Source organism: Marmota monax, unplaced genomic scaffold, assembly GCF_021218885.2.
Source record: "Marmota monax isolate L192 unplaced genomic scaffold, Marmota_monax_Labrador192_F-V1.1 WCK01_AAM20220418_F8-fsc00397, whole genome shotgun sequence".
Lineage (NCBI taxonomy): Eukaryota > Metazoa > Chordata > Mammalia > Rodentia > Sciuridae > Marmota > Marmota monax.
This window is the reverse complement of record NW_026692162.1, coordinates 684,194-702,181: the sequence shown is the minus strand read 5'-3', so window position 1 is coordinate 702,181 and position 17,988 is coordinate 684,194. Positions and strand designations below refer to the sequence as shown.

Here is a 17,988-nt window from a genome sequence, read left to right as displayed (position 1 = left end):
AAGAGTGACATGGCGTGGCCACCTCTCCCCAGGCCACAGTTCATGGGAGGGGCCTGCAGCATCCGGGCAGTGAGACGGTGAGGTCAAAGGCCACCCAGACCCCAGCCAGGCCCCGGGGCCCAAGGCCACCGGAACACGCACTGTGACCTGGCTGTCCCTCTCTGGAAGACACACAGCTGGTTTCTGCGTGGGCTTTCTGTTCTGCCCTCAGGCCCCTCTGTGGGGACAGGGTGGGGGTTCGGCACGCTGCCCGGGGTCCTGCCCCTGTCCGGTGCTACGGGTCCCCGCAGCTGTGGAAGGGACAGGGACTCCTGAAACCTGTACAAACAGCCCCAGCTGCCTGCGCATCAGAATCGGTTGCAAAGAGCAATTAGCACTTCATTAATAATCAATGAGGTGCCAATTTACACATCGCCCAAGAACAAATTGCAGATCGGGTTTGGCTGTGGCAGGGAGGGCCCTGGTGCCAGCCTGGGGAGCAGAGAGAGCTCCAGGAGTGACAGGAGGGGTGGCTGGAGCAGAGTGGGTGGGGAGGTGCAGACACCTGTCAGAGGACAAAGGTGTCCCCGCCTGGGAGGGCCAGTGACCACAGGGGCCTGGCCTCGTTCTTCCCCATATGTGAGATGGTCGCAGCAGGACCCAGGCAGCACCCCTCAGTGGGGCCCCTCCAACAGGGATGGCTCTGGGTGGTCTCAAGTGGTGCCTGAGCTGACACATGTCCCCTCGGAAGCACAGCTGAGAGGCCGGTCAGTGGTCAGCAGGTAGAAACAGGATGCCTGACCCATGAGCCGTGCATGAGCCGAGGAGATGGACCAACCTTTTCTTCTTGGCCTTTGTGGAGCAAGCGGGGCAATTACTGAGCACCTTCTGTATGCACACTTCTTCCTTTCCTCCAACTTGGCACAGGGGTTCCCCACTTGACAGGTGAGGACACCAAGCGGCACCTCCCGGCTCTGCACACTGGGATCCCATCCAGCTCCCCAGTCGCCCTCTCTCCTGCCCAGTGGGCATCTCCGCTTATTAGCCACTGTGGTCCCTGCCAGGCACAGAAGGCTCCCTGGGGGAGGTCCCGTCTGAGCATTCCCCATAGACCAGGCTTTGCCACGGTCCCCCCAATCCTCCCCCAACTTGGCTCAGCTTGCCTCAAGCCAGAAGGTGCTGTGTCCCTTCATGAGGAAAGTCCTTCAGGGGAGCAGAGAGGTCCAGAGACTCCGAGCAGCGACTTCATGAGTGTCATTGTCCCATGGCTGGGCCAGTCTCAGCAAGGCACTCGGGGCTGAGGGCATATGGGGAGGGATAGCTGTCCTGGCAGAGGGACCAGCCTATAAGATGACCTTGAGGTGGGATGGGAGGGGGCACAGGTCAAAGTGGAAAGGTCAGAAGGCAGGAGGGGAGGTCAGTTGGGCCGAGCTGGAGTTTATCCCAGGGTCTCATGCAAGGTATGGATGATGTGGCCTGGGCCCATTGGCTGCCATGTGAATCTGTCTGGGAGGGGACACAAGAGGGACCACAGAGCTGGGCATGGTGGTGCACATCTGTAATCCAGAGGCTCAGGAGGCTGAGGCAGGAGGATCGTGAGTTCAAAGCCAGCCTCAGCAAAAGTGAGGCCCTAAGCAACTCAGTGAGACCCTGACTCTAAATAAAACACAAAATAGGGCTGGGGATGGGGCTCTGTGGTTGAGTGTCCCTGAGTTCAGTCCCTGGGGCTACAGAGAGGGTCACAGGGAGCTGAGGGCCCTGAGGCCAGGGGGCTTAGGGCATGGTGGGCCAGGCTTAGGGTTCTCAATACCTAGGTAGGTGTCAGTCCTGGTCTTCGCAGGTGTAAGGAGACTCCAGGCTGGCCAGGGTCCCGCAGGACATCTCCGATTCCACCCCCGGCCCGGCCCCCTCACCACCTCTCGCCTGCACCCGTCACCCTCACTGCGAGATTGAATTTACAACGGACTCCAACACATTTAAATCCATTTATTGCAAAATTACTTTTCAATAATTACATCACCGTGCCGACTGCGTTGCATAATGAAATTAGCATGAGAGATATTAGAGAGAATATAAAATTATAAGAAATATTGAAATACCTCTTTCCCGTCTGTCTTCATGAGGCCCGGTAGCTTAACTGGGAAGCCCGTGCACCTCATGGATGGGATTGGAATGCACAGAGTGTAATTTTATAATGTCTTTTGTATAAATTAATTATAATGGTTATTGCAGTTTTGCATTATTGGATTGAAATCTCCCTCCACTCCAGCCTATTAGTGGGAAATGGGGCCCCAGTCAATGGTCCTGAGGCCCCAGGGGCCATAGCGTGAGACAGGCAAGGGGTCAGGCAAGATCAGAGTTTAGATCCTGGCCCTGCTGTGTGTCTCTAGTAAAGCTGCCTAACTCCTCTGAGCCTATGTTTTTCTCAACTATTAAAAAAAAAAAATCCTAGTACAAGTTGATTATCCTTTATTCAAAATGCTTGGAACCAGAAGTGTTTCAGATTTCAGAGTTTTTTTTTTTAGATTTTTGCATAGACCAGTTGGGCATCCCTTATCTGGAAATCCAAAAATGTTCAGAAATCCAAAATGTCTTAGCGCTGACATAACACGCCAAACCTTCAGATTTGGGGGCATTTTGGAGTTTGAGTGCTCAGATTCGGGCTGTTCAGCTGCTTGCCATATTGCAGGGGAAGAAATGGAGTCATATGGGTCCTCAGGAAATGCCACTGGGTCCCCGGCAGACTCAAGTAGCCCTGGCTCACACAATTTCTGCTGCGAGTGGGCTGGGGCTCCTGCAGAGGGGGGGGTGTCCCTAAAGCTGGGCAGACCTGCAGGGAGCCACCTGAGCTCAAGCTGGGGACAGTCCTCCTCCAGCCCTGCACTTTACCAGCTAAGACTCTGCCCTAGGGAAGCTCTGCAGACGCCCCCGAGGGCACCCAGCTGCCAAGTCCACGCCCATCCTCCAACCCCGTCAGCTCATTTCTGTAGGCCCCCAGCCGGGGCTGAGCCAGGGGCGGTGCAGGCCTGCCCTGCCTTCAAGAGGCCTGATCATTCTGCCTTGTGCGGTGAGGGCAATCTGGGAAGACTTCCTCCAGGAGGTGACGTTTTGGCTGCGTCTGAGAAGAGAGACTGATGACAGGCACCGGGTCCTGTGCTCATTCTGGCTTCCCAGACCCTGACCCCCCGGGAAGTGGCGTCTAATTGTGGCACATGCGCTTTCTGTTTTACAGATGCGGGGGGGGGGGGGGGCTTGGAGGGAGGGTACCGAAGATTGAATTCAGGGGCACTCGACCACTGAGCCACACACACACACCCCCATTTTGTATTTTATTAGAGACAGGGTCTCACTGAGTTGCTTAGCGCCTCGCTTTTGCTGAGGCTGGCTTTGAGCTCACGATCCTCCTGCCTCAGCCTCCCGAGCTGCTGGGATTGCAGGTGTGTGCCACCCCATGGGATCGCATTGGTTTTCTAAGGCTGCCCAGCGTGACACACACCTGAGGTCTCAGTCTCTGAGGGTCAGGGCTGAGGGTCCTCTGCAGGCTCTCTCTCGGGCTGCAGTCCTGGTGCTGGGCCGAGTTCTCACCTGCAGCTCCCCGGGGAGCCTCTGCCCCAGCTGTTCCTTCAGGCCGGGTGCCCGGCTGCTGTGCTGGAGGTGGTGACTCCACCACACTGGCCTCTGGGGACAGGGGAGCCGCCTCTCAAAGACACCAAAGGCGAGGTCCCCGTGGGACTCCCAAGATCATTGGAGTGCCACACCTCGCCTGTGCCACCTCCGATTGTCAGAAGCATCAGGGTCCTGCCCACAATTGGGGGAGGGGTCCCACGAGGACGTGAGCTCCAGGGAGACAGATCAGCTCGGGAGGTGGGGTCTGTGCCATCCTTGATCCACCTCACGGAGCACAGCTCTGCGTGGCTTGGGGGGCAGCCGTACCCACCGGGAGGAATGGCGGGTACCCACGGCAGCGAGAGCCTGGTGTCTAATTGTGGCACATGCGCTTTCTGAGGGGCTCTGCCATCCAACTGCACCCCGGGGAGGGAGCTGGGTTAATGGATGCCGCTGTTTGTCCCCCGCCCACCGGACCCGGGCTGGGAATCCCCCCAAGGTGTCGCTAAACTGAAGTGTTTAATGAAGTGCTAAAGACACCGTTTCCAACGAGCGCCCCAAGGATCCAAATCACGGGACAAGAGTGGGCCCAGAGCTGCGGGATGCCCCCTGGAGCCCGGGGACCCATGCGGAGACCATGCGGGTCGGTGCTGCCCACAGGCCTGCCCGGTGCCCCTTGATGCTGAGCCCACCCAGGTCCCCATCTGGCTGCTTTTGGGTTGGGTCCTGGGTGGGCCTCTGCTGGAGGGCGGGGCTGCCCGAGGACCCCAGAGGACCCACCACGGGCCAGTTCCGCCCTGGGCCGTCCCCCAGGGTGGCTTCCCAGACCCTGACCCCCCGGGAAGTGAGTTCCGGGGTCCAGAACCTCCAAGTCCAGAGGCCTGGGCCTCGACCGTTATATTTTTCAATTTATTTGTTAAACAGCAACGTGCCCCTAATATTTAGGGTCTGTAACGTAGGGAGGGCCTCGCCTCGCACCCCAAAGAGCAAATGCCCGCGCTCGGGTGTCCACAGTAACTGGACATGAGTCCCGGGGGTCACGGGAGAGAGCAGACGTCTGGTGGTCTGCAGGATGGGGCGGAGAGCACCAGAGGCCCCTCCACCAGGGACCCCTGGGACAGCACGGGACAGGGATTCAGAAGCAGAGGAGCACGCGCTGCATGTCCTGCTTAGGAAGACCCCGAGCACCCAGGGCTGCAGGAGGGGTCCAGAGGGCGACGTCTCCCAGAGCGTGTGGGCTGCAGATGGGCCCCTGCTCTGACAGACAGGCCACCAGGCTGTGCTGACTTCATGGTCACTGAGCTGCACTTCCGGGGATGCGCGCCCTTCTCCAGGGCGCCTGAATTTCTAAAGGGTTAATGAGGCAAAGTTCCTCTTCCACTGTCCCAGCACCCAGCTTCTCTCTGACAGACAAGGTCAATGTCACGGTTTGCTGGGAGTCCTTCCAGAGATGTCCTGACACACAAAACACCTGTGTCCCCACGTGTGGAGCCATTGGTAAACGGAGTCAAGGAACAGAGGGAAAAATAGGATTTCTAAGAAGGGCAGAAAAGTAGGAAAGAAAGTCAAGGGGTCTCAGGACAATAAATTTCTTTTCTTTGTGGTCCTGGGGATTGAGCCCAGGGGTGCTTTACCAATGGGCCACATCCCCAGCCCTTTTTATTTTATTATTATTTTTATTTAGAGACAGGGACTCACTAACTTGCTTAGGACCTCCCTAATTTGCTGAGGCTGGCCTCAAATTTGTGATCCTCCCACCTCAGCCTCCCTAGAAGTACTGTCAGTTATTCATAGTTTTTCAACTAAATTGTTTTTTCTTTTAAATGTTTGTCGTGGTAAAATAGAGGTACAAAAATCTACCGTTTTGACTATCTTTAAGTTGACGGCTCATGACATTCAGCATACACACGTTGCTGTATCACCAGGTCATCCACCATCCACAGGACGCTTTCATCTTCCCAAACTGAACACCCTCCCCAGCCCCTCCCCAGCCATGATCCCCGCCATCCTATGTTCTGTCTCCATGGATCGGATGCTCCAAGGACATCCTGCCAGTGAAATCACAGTGTCTCTCCTTTTGTGTCTGGCTTATTCCACTCAACAACACCTTGTCCTTGGGGCTCATCCACATTGCAGCACATGTCACAACATCCTTCTTGACAGCTGCATAATATTCCATTGTGTGTCCAGACCTTTTTTTTTTTTTTTCCTTACTCATTCTCTCATCCATGGCCACATGGCTCACTTCCATTTTCTGGGTGCTGTGAATGACACCACGGTGAGTAGGGGTGTGCAAATATCTCTTGAGTGCCTGCTTCCAATTCTGCTATAGTTTAGGGTAATGGTATGTTTGACCTTTGAGGAACCTGCACACTGATGCCCACAGTGGCTTCACCACCTTATCCCACCAACGGTGCACAGGGTTCCAATTTCTCCACACCTTGCAGACACTTCTGTTTTTTGTTTGTTTGTTTGGGTTTTTTTTTTTGGGGGGGGGTACCAGGAATTGAACTCAGGGGCACTCGACCACTGAGCCCCATCCCCAGCCCTGTTTTGTATTTTATTTAGACACAGGGTCTCTCTAAGTTGCTCAGCGCCTCGCCGTTGCTGAGGCTGGCTCTGAGCTCTATTCTCCTGCCCCAGCCTCCAGAGCCAATGGGATTACAGGCTTGTGCCACTCACTGGGCTCTTTTCTGGGTTTTTTTTGTTTTGACAATAGCCATTTGAATGTCTGCGAAGTACTCTCTCACAGAGGTGCTGATTTGCATTTCCCCGAGGATCCAGTGTCGGTTGTCCATTCTCATGTCTTCTTTGGAGAACTCTCTCTGGAGTCCTTTGCCCCCTTGTTAATCGAGTTCTGCTGTTGTCAAGAGTCGTAAGGGACTTTATATATCCCGGATATTAACTCCTTACCGGATATGTGATTTGCAGATATTTTCTTCCATTCTGTGGGTGACCTTTCCAGTCTCTTGATAGTATCTTTTTGCTGTACAAAAGTCTTAGATTTTGGAGAAGTCCGATTTGTCAATTCTTCTTTTACCCAGAGTCATGGCCAAGAAATCACCACCACATCCAAGGTCACAGAGCTTTCCCCCAAGCTTTCTTCTAAGCGAACTATGGATCTGCTCTTATGTTTGGGACTTTGGGCCAGTTTAAGCTGCTGTTTGTATGTGGTGTGAGGTAGGGGTCCAACCTGGTTCTCTTGCATGTGGGTCTCCACTTGCCCAGCACTATTTGTTCAGAAGACTATCCTTTTCCCATGGAGTGGTCTTGGCACCATAGAGTTTTGTTTTATTTGGGTACCAGGGATTGAACTCAGGGGCACTCGACCACTGAGCCCCATCCCCAGCCCTATTTTGTATTTTATTTAGAGACAGGGTCTCACTGGGTTGCTTAGCACCTCGCTTTTGCTGAGGCCGGCTTTGAACTTGAGATCCTCCTGCCTCAGCCTCCCAAGCTGCTGGATTACAGGCGTACGCCGTTGTGCCCAGCACCATAGAGTTTTCTATGTGCTACTTAATGTAATTTTAAGTGAAGAAAAGAAATCTAATTTAAATTATGGCCATGAAGGATGTCATGCGATATCAATTTTTTTTTTATTTTTTGAGATGGGAGGGGGTCTCACCATGCTGCCAGTTTGGTCTTGAACTTGGGTTGCCCCTGACTTGGTCTTCCAAGTAGCTCGGATGACAGGCGTGGCCACCCCTCCCGGATGACGGTGTCCATTTTGAATGCAGATACAGGAGCCAGGCTCACACCTCTGCTCACCTGCTGATCCTCACCTTCAAATTTTGCTTCCAAAACATGAGCTTCGAGCCACCATTATCAGGAAGTTCAAGGCCCCGAGGGCTGAGCATTAAGCCAGGCTCAGGGCCCTTCTGAGCTCAGGGTGCAGGGTGCCTGCGTGGCCCCTGCCTGTGAGACTGGCCTTGCCTGTCCCTCCTCCCCACGGCCCCCTGTGGCCAGGTGCACCATGGGAGATATCCAGGGACAACCTCTGCCCGGCCCCGCCCGCCCTTCTCCAGAGCTTCCCTGGCTGGGGAGGCTGCCCGGCCGCCCACCTGGCCTGCCCTCGGGGGACACAGCCCAGACCAACGGGAGGCTCAGGATCACCCAGCTCTGCCAGGGACTTGGGTCCCTCTGCCTTTCTGACTGAGGCGGGCACAGAAGGACACCCCAGGGAAGGGGACAACCCAGAGGACTTGAGGTGAGACAGCAGGCCAGGCCCGGGACCTCCTGAGAAGATGAGCCTGGCCGTGGAGAGAGGCCTGGGCAGAGCTCTGCATCCTGGCCCTGGGCCAAGGGCCGAGACCCAGAGGCCTGCTCCCCACGGCCAGGGCTGAGCCACTCCCTCCGCAAGCCCTTGTTCACTGGTGCCGGGAGGTAAGTGGGGATGTCCTGGGGGCTCACACTGACAGACCCTGGTGGCCTGGGAGAGGGGTGTTGGGGAGACCAGGAGCCCTTCACAGTGAGGTACACAGTAGGTGCTCCATAAGTGCCCGCTGGCTGGTAGAGGTGAGGGGTGAGGAATGGTTGGACCAGGCTGCAAAACAGGAGGGCTGAGTCTTAGGCAAGGGCGAACCCCGGGTCCTGTGCCAGAAGGGATGGGCCTGGACGCCTGGTCCTGGTGAAGACCTGCCCTGGCTTTACAGCAAAATCTTGGTTCATTCACTGGGTTTTAAATGAGCACCTATTATGCACCATGCACAGGCTGCATCCATGCAGCAGCACTGGCTATTAAACCGGTGAGGTGATGCCATGCAGGCCCGTGGCCACTGAGTGCCACCCCCCACCCTAGCTGCCTCGACCCCTTTCCTAGGACCCCCCATCCTTTCCCCCATGCTCCAGCCCCCCAAAGGGCCTCCCAGGCCCTGCTCCCAGTTCCAACTGGTTGAGGCCCCAGCCACAGAGACAGCTGTGGACCAAAGACAAGGATTAGTCCCCTCAGGACTCACCTCCTGGGGAGACAGAGGGCAAGGGAGCTCACCAACCCCGTGTCAGCCTAACTCAGGGGCTGACAAGGATGGGCCCAGGAGCCAGAACGGTGCGCAAAGTCACAGGACAGCAGAGCCTCTGCCTTCATCTGCTCGAGCCGCGTGACGAGGCACAGCCTGCTGGCAGCTCAGCTCAGACACCGATTCCTCACTGTTCAGGGGACTGGAGTCCAAGGTCAGCTGCAGCAGGCTGGCTCCTCCTGAGGCCGCTTGCAGACTGCCCTGTCCCCAAGTCCCCACAGGACCGTCCCTCCACATCTGTGCACGGATCCCTTCTACTTCTACAGCTCAGATGGTATAGGGCCACCCGTGACCTCATCCACCTTACAACCACCCCTTTCTGTCACCCATGGTCAACCACGTCTGAAAACATTAAATGGAAAATTCCAGAAATAAGTGATTCGTGTTTTAAATGCACGCCATTCTGAGTAGCGCCGTGAAATCTCTCACCCTCCTGCTCTGCCCAGGCTGGGAAGCATCCCTTTGTGCAGCGTGTCCGTGCTGTATGTGCTACCCTCCCATGAGGCACTCAGCAGCCATCCTGGTTATCAGGCTCATCACTGCGGTGGGTGTCAGGTGACCCTCCCTGATCTTAATCCATGGCCAAAGCACAGGAGTCACGATGCTGGCAATTCAGATATGCCAAAGAGAAGCCATGAAGTGCTTCCTTTAAAAGTGAAAAAGAAGCTAGTCATGGGGCCCATGACTATCGTCCTAGCCACTCGAGAAGCTGAGGCAGGAGGATCCCAAGTTCAAGGCATTAAAAGGGCTGGGAGCTCTGATTTCAAAACGGGGTCCTGGGGATGAAGCTCAGTGGTAGGACACCCCTGGATTAAGTCCCCAGCACAAAAATAAAATGAAAGGGAAAGCATAAGGAAACGAATCGTCTGGAGAGCTTGCTAAGATCTACAGGACATAAGATATTTTGAGAGAGCAAAACCACATTCATATAACTTTTGTTACAGTGTATTGTTATGATTGTTCTATTTTATTTTTAATTATCATTGTTAGTATCTTACTGTGCCTAAAATTAAACTCAGTCTCAGGCATATGTGTATAGGAAGGGGAAAAAAGCAGTATATAGCCAGGAGGGGTGGTGCATGCCTGTAATCCCAGCAAATTAGGAGGCTGAGGCAGGAGGATGACAAGTTGGAGGCCAGCCTCAGCAAATTAGTGAGGCCCTGAGCAAGCTAGTGAGACCCTGTCTCAAAATTTAAAAATTAAAAGGGCTGGGGATGCAGCTTGGTGGTAAACCACCACACCTGGGTTCAATCCCCACTACCCAAAACAAAACAGTCTGTACGGTTTTTCGATACTATCTATGGTTCTAGTCCTCCACTGGGGGTCTTGGGAGGCATCCTCCACAGATGAGGGGGAAGGCTTAGTAATTTCCTCTGCACAAAACCTGTCTCCAAATCCAGCTACATGCTGAGGTTCTGGGGGGTTATTCAGCATATGAGTCTTAGGGAACACGGCAGGGCAGAGTGGACAAAGAGGAGAGCCAAGGTGGCCGACTGCATTGTCCAAGGAGAGGTGCAGCTGCACCTGCCATCCCGTGTTCTTCCAAGACATTCCCCATCAAGAAATGAGACCAGGTCCCCCCTCCCCTGGAAACTGGACAGACCTCAGTGACTGCCTCCACTCAGAGCCTGAGAAATTTCCAAGGTTGGGTCATAAAAATGCCGGGAACTTCTGCTCATTCTCCTGGGAAGTTTGCTCTTGGATCCTGGTGCCAGGCTTTAGGAAGCCCAGGCATCCAGTGGAGAAGCCCGGTGGAGAGGGTCCAGGGCTGGGGACCGCCGCACGGGCAAGCTGACTGCAGTGGACTCTCTGGCTCCCACCAGAGCCTCCCTTGGAGCCCTGCCCCAACCGCATGTTGAAGGTTAGAACAGGGCAGGGGTTGGGTGGGCAGAGCTTTGTTAGAGCAGCCCCCGGGGCTCCTTGGACCTGGACCCCCTGCTCTCCAACATGACGGGTGACGAACTCCTACTCGTCCTTCAACTTGAGTTCACCTCCTCCTTGAAGGCTTCCTTGCCTCAAGTCCCAGAAAGAGTGTGAGACCATCACCCTGCAGGACCTAAGCCCTTGGGCATCCTCTTATTTGCCACCCAAATAGAGTGACAGAGTAACAGGAGGTCCTCCCAGGAAGCATGGACCCCTCCCAGGAAGCGTGAGACCCTGGGAGCCTTGCTTCTCTGTGGATGCAGAGCAGGCGTCTTCTTGACCAGCCTGGACCTTAAATATGGCAGGTGCTGGAGCAGAATCTGCTGAACGGAGGCAGAGTTTGACCTTGTGGGTTCAGTCCCAGGGAACTGAACTTGCACTTCAGGAGACAAGGGGGTCCTCACGTTCTGGTCCAGCTGCAGGCACGTGCCGGCCAGCTTTGCCTCCAGGTAGGAATCCAGGGGCTCCTCTGGAGGAGGGGCGGCCTGAGGACTCCATTGGACACACAGATAGGTGACTCTGCCCAAGAGAAGGACAGGGGACCTTCCAGAGGAAGTGAGCCTGTGAGGCCCAGGACCTAAAGGGATCCAGGGGACCCCAATCCTGGCGGACGCATGCTGAGAAGCTGCAGCTGGCCTGGCAGCCCCAGCCTCGCCACCCTGAGAGCCGGAGAGTCACCTCTCCCAGTGCCCCACAGGAGCCCCAGGGAGACGGGAATGATGCACAGCATGCATTGGGCTGTGCCTGTCTCCGTGGACAGCCCCCAAACTTCTTGTGACCTTGAACCACACAGCTCCCATCTCTGAGCCTCAGTTTCCCCATCTGTCCAACAAGAGGGTCCACAGATGCCCTCCCAGTTCATGTGATCTCCCGGTGGCAGGTTTGCCTCCCCCCCAGGCCTCTGCCATGCCCCTTCCAGATGGGCAGCCCCTCCAGGGTCACCCAGGAAGTGCCCGGAGCAGCGCAGCGGGGGCGGGTAGCGGGCAGCCTCGCCCCCACTCTGCAGCTCCGGGCCGGTCTGTTTGTTTTCCTAAGCAATTCAATATTTAAGACCCGGCCGGCCGCGAGCTCGCGGGCTCCCCCTTCCTTTGTCTTACAGCTCCCGCCGCCGCCCGCCTCACACCCCCTCCGACGAGCCGCGCGCGCTGCTGATGGAAAATTCATTAGTGGTCTGGTCTCCTTCCCGCCCCTTCTCCATGTTCCCAGGCAGCTCCGCGCTGGCGTGTCAGCCTTTCCATCCTGATTATCTGGAGACGCCAATTTCAAAGAGACATCTTAATAGTGATGTCAACAAATTAATTAGATGTGTTAATGAGCTAAAAGCAACCCAAATTAAATTAATGCAGTAATAAGCGCAGACAGCAAAATTAGCTCCAATTTCTCTAAATGATTCTGAACTGTACACAACACCTCCTCTCGCTAGAACATTACCATCCCCCAAAGCTAATCAAGAACCCGGGGCAATTAACTGCTTAATTACAAACAGGCGCGCGCGCGCGCGGGCGCACACCCACGCACGCGCGCGCACACACACACTCGCAGGCTTGCACGCACTCACACACATGGCGAGGAATTCAGCAGGCAGGAGGAGTTAGCCTGGGGGTGCAGGGGCTGCAGACCCCCTGAAAATAGCCCAGGTCACTGCCCCTCCTCTCCGATTTTTTTTTTTTTCAAAACCTCATGATTGAAAGCGATCGAGGGCGCTTGGCTTGGGAGGGTCCATCGCTGTGGGTGATGGCCAGGGCGCTGGACCAGGCCCGCAGGCTGCAGGGAGGCTGCGGGATCCCCGGGACCACTGGGCATCTGGGTGGGGAGGCCCCCGCGGAGGAGGAGCAGGAGGGGGTGTGGGCGGGAGGGGGCAGGGAGCAGCCAGTTGTTTATTGCTTGCATCAGAATCCGAGTTGGAACTAAAAAGCTAATTGTCCAGCCCGGCTGATTTCCCACCGGGCATGGAGAACTGCTAATAGCTTCGCAAGCGGCTCAGGTATCTGATTAGCTGTAATTGCAGCTCGAGATGAGCAGGGGGTGAGGACAGCGGAGGAGGAGGGTGGGGGAGGACGAAGGCTGGGGGCCTGGCATGGAGTCAGAGGGAGACCAGGTGAGCTGAGGCTGAGGGAGGCGCCCAGCACCAGGCAGGGGCAGGAAGGGGGCAAATCAGAGGCTATCCAGCTGGCCAGCCATGGACTGTCCTCCCTGAGGACCCCCACCCGAGTGGCCTCTACAGCCAGGCAGTACCACTTCCAGGGAGTCTGCCCCTCCTGTCTGTAAGTGGGGCAGTCCCCATCACTAACTCTGACCCAGAGCCCAGGGGGCAGGAGCAGGCCAGAGCTGGTCAGTCAGCACCAACACAGGGGCTAGAGTGGCTGCTCCCGTGGACAGGAGTCTGGACAGGTGGAGAGGCCCAGGAGGCCCTGGGACAGGGAGCCTGCCTGCACCCCACGATCAGGCCAGTCCCCCAAGTGAAGGGTGATTTTGTTCATTTCAGATTGGGCTATTGACTCTGGAGAGAAGGAGGTGACCATCTCTGTCCCTCCCAGCCCAGCCACCCAGGAGCCTCAGCTCTGTGGCGGGTGCCTCTCCCAGAGGGGACAAGGAGGCCAGGCCACCCTCTTGTCCTCCTCCAACAACCCCCACCCCTCCCCTCTCCTCCCTTCCTCAGTCTCAGGGTGCATTTCTTCCCCAAGGTGCAGATGTCTTCCTGCATTTGGCTTTTTAACTTGTGATTCAGTTGAAATATGTCTGTTCCCATCCTGGTTGCTAACAGGAAGCAACGTGTCGCCACCTCGCTAATCCACTGGCCATGAGTTTGGTACCTCAAGCTGGGCACCACTCCCAGGGACACGGAGATGATGGGTCACTGTCCCTGCCTTGCAGAGAGAGAGCTACCGTGCACCGTGACAGCCTGTGACACCTGACCAATGATGTGGGCGCTGCAGGGGACACCACCAAGCAACACCAGAGGATCAGAGGAGAGTCCCAGAGGTGGCTCTGGCTGGGGAGGTTGCAGATGGGCGCTCAGGTGGGAGCTGGGGTGCAGGGACGTTCTGAGGCGGGACAGCTGAGGTGCAGGAGCCCTGGGGCTGATGTACCCTGAGCCATGCCACCGCACCCCAGGACTGGCACCCCACGTTCCCTTAGCACTGGGGGCTGAGGAATCCTAAGGGAGGTGCCAGGGCACCAATCAGACCCCTGCCTGGGGCTTCGGGGTCTACCCTAACCCCACGTGCCAGAATCAGCTGTAAATTCTGTGGGACCTCCAGGGTTAAATCTGAGAAATGGGGACATCATAAACTGAGCTTCTAGAGAAGGAAAAGGCCCAAGGTGTTCACGCCCAGGAGAGCCTTGCAGCCACCCAAGGCCACCAGGCGTTGACCTTCCGGGGACACACTCTGCTCTGTAGAGATGGGGAGAGGGAGGCCAGGGCCGAGGGCGGGGCCTGGGGCTGGGGCTCAGGATCCCACCGGTCAGCACAGGCCTCTCCGCTCACTTCCCGAATGCCAGGGCGGCCACCCTGGATGTTGTCACAGGCTTTTATTTCCCCACAGGAAGAAAGGATTGTTTTGCTCTGGCAGATGCCCCAGGGAGCGCTGTGGTCCCTGAGCGAGGAGCCCGGGGTCCCAGGGGCCCACAACAGGTGGGAGGGGCTGGGAGGAGACTGGAAGAATGGTCTCCTTCTCCAGCCACCTTGCACCTGGCAGCCATCACCAGGCCCTCAGCCTCTGGCCCCCAACTCAGGAGGGGGCCGGGCGGGGACAGCCCAGCCTGTGGCTGTGGCAGGCCATCGCACACAGAATGCACGTGGACAGGTGCACAGGCACGAGGACCCAGCGGGGAGGGGTGGGCAGGCTGGGCCCTGGGGAGCCGGCCACCACCGTGTCAGGCACACACCTGGAGGCTGCCCAGACGCCCACAGCCCACACCAATTAGGAACTTACTTTACATTATTTTAATTTGTCTCTGGAGCCTTGGAAGGAAAGTCATGCAATTATTATTATTATTATTATTTTGGAAACTCCAGCAGCCATTATATAAATTACGTCTAATTTAATACATTGGAGGCAGTTTTTTTTCTAAACAATCATGTTTTCCCTTCCCCGACGACGGGGCCACTGTCCCCTAATAATTCTGCTCAGTATTGCAATGGGGAAATGTCCTGACCCTGAGAGGAAGAGAGAGGCCTCTGGGTTACACTGATCTCTCCACCCAAAGAGGGGACAAGAGACTTTGAAAGCAGTTGGTTTGGGGTGCCATGGGTGTACTGTGTGCCCTCTGAGAAGTTGCCTAACCTCTCTGAGTCTCTGTTTTGCGTCACAGGCTGATGCCCTCCAGGTAGTGCCCTGGAGCGTCTTCATCCACCAGGTGGATTCGCTCAGCCCAGAGCAGGGACAGAGGACATGGTGATTGAAGGGGGCCTGAGATGCATTGTAACCAGGTATGGTAAGACACACAGACATAGCAGTGACTGTCACGAAGGGACACGTTTTCATCATTGTCACTGACCTGGGAAAGGGAAGTAGGCATCCCACCCCAAATGTCAGAGCAGCGGACGAAACAGGAATCCGACGGACACCAGCTGCCGGCTCAGGCTCTGGTCCTGCCGGTAGGCACTGGGCATTTTTGTGACCTTGCTTGATGGCCACAGTTGCCCACTGGGGCTGGGCTGGGTGTGCCCACCCTGCAGTGTTGACAAGGAAACTGAGGCCCAGAAAGGAAACCCCCTTCCCGAGGCCACACAGGGACAGGGCCAGGGTGAAGACCAGCCTGGAGTGACACGCAGGGCCCAGGTCGAGGTCCCCTCGGTACAAGGTTAGGAACTGTGGGCTCCTGAAGACCAGAAGAGGGGGCGACCAGTGGATCGGACATGGGGTGGCTCCTGGGCTATGTCAGAGTCTAATGAGGTTGTACCTGGGGAGCATCAGCACTTAATAGGTGCCCAGTAAGCAGCACTCTTGGGTGAGCCAGAGGGGCCCCTGCCCCCGCCTCTAGGCCCCAGTGTCCCCATTTGTACAGCAAGGAGAGCTCTGGCCACTGAACTTGGGGAAACTCACCCGACTGATGCTCGAATGCTCCAGAGACAGGGTGTGCCAAAGCAGCACAGTAAACACCCAGAGACATCCTGTGTCCACCAGGGGGGACACATGCACACAGGGGGCTGCTGGGGCCACCGCACAGCTGGCAAAGCCACACGTCACATGGAAGGAGGGACAGGAGCAGCCGTGGCCTGACATCACCACGGGGAAGGCTGAGCGGCAGCCACAGGAAGCTCTGGGTTCACGGCTCAGCCTTTCCTTCAGGGCTGGGGATTGAACCCAGGCCCTCACCCCTACTGGGCAGGCACTGGCTGGAGCCAACCCCGAGTCCTTTTTGATTTTGACAACAGGTCTGGATAAGTCTCCCAGGCTGGCCTGGAACCTGCTATCCTCCTGACTCAGCCTCCTGAGTTGCTGGGTCGACCTGTGTGTGCTCATCCCTTTTGTACCATGTGAGGAAGAGACATTTTTTAAACTGTGTATTTGTATTTATTCATCTATGTAACTATTTACCTATTCATTCACTCATCTATCTAGCTGTTTGTTTGTTTGTTTGTTTATTGTGGTGCTGGGGATGGAACCCAGGGCCTTGCACTTAGTCTTAAGCATATGCTCTGCCACTAAGCTACACCCCTAGCCCTCGCTTTAGAAAAAGGTTTTAAGCACTTGTGGGCATACATACCCAAGGAAAAACTAAACCGTGCACACAAAAACCTACATACGAATATTGATAGTTGCATTACTCTTTTTGTTTTTTGAACCCACAGACACTCAACCACTGAGCTACATCCCCAGGACTTTTTTTTTTTTTTTTTTAATTTTGAGACAGGGTCTTGCTAAGTTGCTGAGGTTGGCCTTGAACTTACGATCCTCCCGACTCAGCCTCCCCAGCCGCTGGGATTCCAGGTGTGCACCACTGCGCCCAGTGACTGCAGTGTTATTCACAACAGTCAAAGAAAGATTGAAAGCCACAGAAATGTCCATCAGTGGATGAACATATCGACCAAATGTGGTCCATGGGTTCAACAGAACGCCTCACAACCCCATGAAGGAATGGAGGGCCTATGGACCTTGAGGACCCCACTTCTGTGGAGTGTCTGGAAAAGGCAAATAAATCATAGCAACAGAGAGGGCTGAACCTTGGGAGGGGAAACCAGGAGGTGAGTGGTGATCGTTGTGATTTCCTTGTTGGGAGGTGATGAGAACCTTCTGGAAACAGCTACTATGGGTGGTAAGTCACACAATCTGGGAAGATACTGAACCGTGCCCGGGAAGGGGCGAGTTTGCTGGAAAACCTCGCGTTACTTTTCCGGGGTTGCCTTTAACCAAGTGCCACAAACGGGGTAGGGTTGGTGGCAGGACTGGGGCTGGGGGGGTTGGCTTTCAGCAACAAAAATGTATCATTTTACAGTTGCAGAGGCCAGAGGTCTGCCGTGGAGGAGCTGGCGGGGGACGAGAGGTGTTGGGTCACCCACCTGAATGAGTTCCACATGATGATATCTGCAAAGATCTTGGTCCAAATAAGGTCACACTGGCCCATGGGATTAGAACCATCTTTTGAGGGACACCCCTCAATCCATCACATTTGAGCAATATATATATATATATATATATATATATATATATATATTAAAAAAAAAAGAGATGGAGGAAACAGACCCCACAGTCAGGAGCACAGTGACCTTGGAGAAGACCCAATTCTTTGTCACCCCCTCTGCTCCTATAACCAGCACTGGAATAATGTTTGAGGGAGCAAAACCCCCGGTGACCTCCCAGGGCTGAGCCTTTATCCCTCCGGCCCTGAATGACCCAGGCCCCTATCTAGGCCAGCCCAGTTCCAACCCTCAGCTCTGACCTCGAATGTCTTTTGGCCACCCAACCCCCCCCCCATCCTGCTTGGAATCGGTGGCACTCAGGCCTGTCACGTGCCCCGCATCCCCAACTTGTAAAGTAACAACCTGTCACACACACAACCTCTTTGCACCCAAAATGTTCTCTGATCTGTGTAAACTGCAATTGAAGCTGCGCCGCTTGATATTAATATCTTTTGTTTGTGTGTCAGGGTTCTGCGGAATCTAATTAAGGAGTGTTCTCGGCGTATCCAGGGTGTTCCAACAATTCCGCCGAGCAGACCGCGCGCGCTGTTGACCTGCACAGATAAACTGTGCTTATGGATTCGGGGGTGGCAACGGGTGGGGGTGCCCCAACTGCTCTTTTCTGCTGGGGTACCAGGCATTGCCCGCCTGCGTGTGGCCCATACCTGGCAGTATGGGCATCTTGGCTGGGGTGAGGGGGTGGTAGCAGCGATTCTTTTTGGGCACCTCTGTATATACACAAGTACGCATGCGCCAGGCCTCCCTGGGCAGCGGCTCCTGTCCCCGCTGCCCTTGCCCTAGTGTCTGTCTTCCCTCTCCACACCCTGAGAAGCCAGCAGA

The 17,988-nt window shown here is 55.7% G+C and overlaps 1 long non-coding RNA gene across 3 annotated transcripts; it reads left to right on the top strand.

Moving 5' to 3' along the window:
• Window positions 1–11,946: 11,946 nt before the first annotated feature.
• Window positions 11,947–17,137, top strand: LOC131423332 (uncharacterized). Of its 3 annotated transcripts, XR_009224736.1 has the most exons (5): window positions 11,947–12,160; window positions 13,288–13,542; window positions 14,838–14,955; window positions 15,904–16,005; window positions 16,383–17,137. It is a non-coding gene; the product is annotated as an uncharacterized LOC131423332 (long non-coding RNA). The 3 variants fall into 3 exon arrangements; XR_009224735.1 differs by having other exon boundaries at window positions 13,288–13,505; window positions 14,838–16,005; XR_009224733.1 differs by having other exon boundaries at window positions 14,838–16,005.
• Window positions 17,138–17,988: the final 851 nt, after the last annotated feature.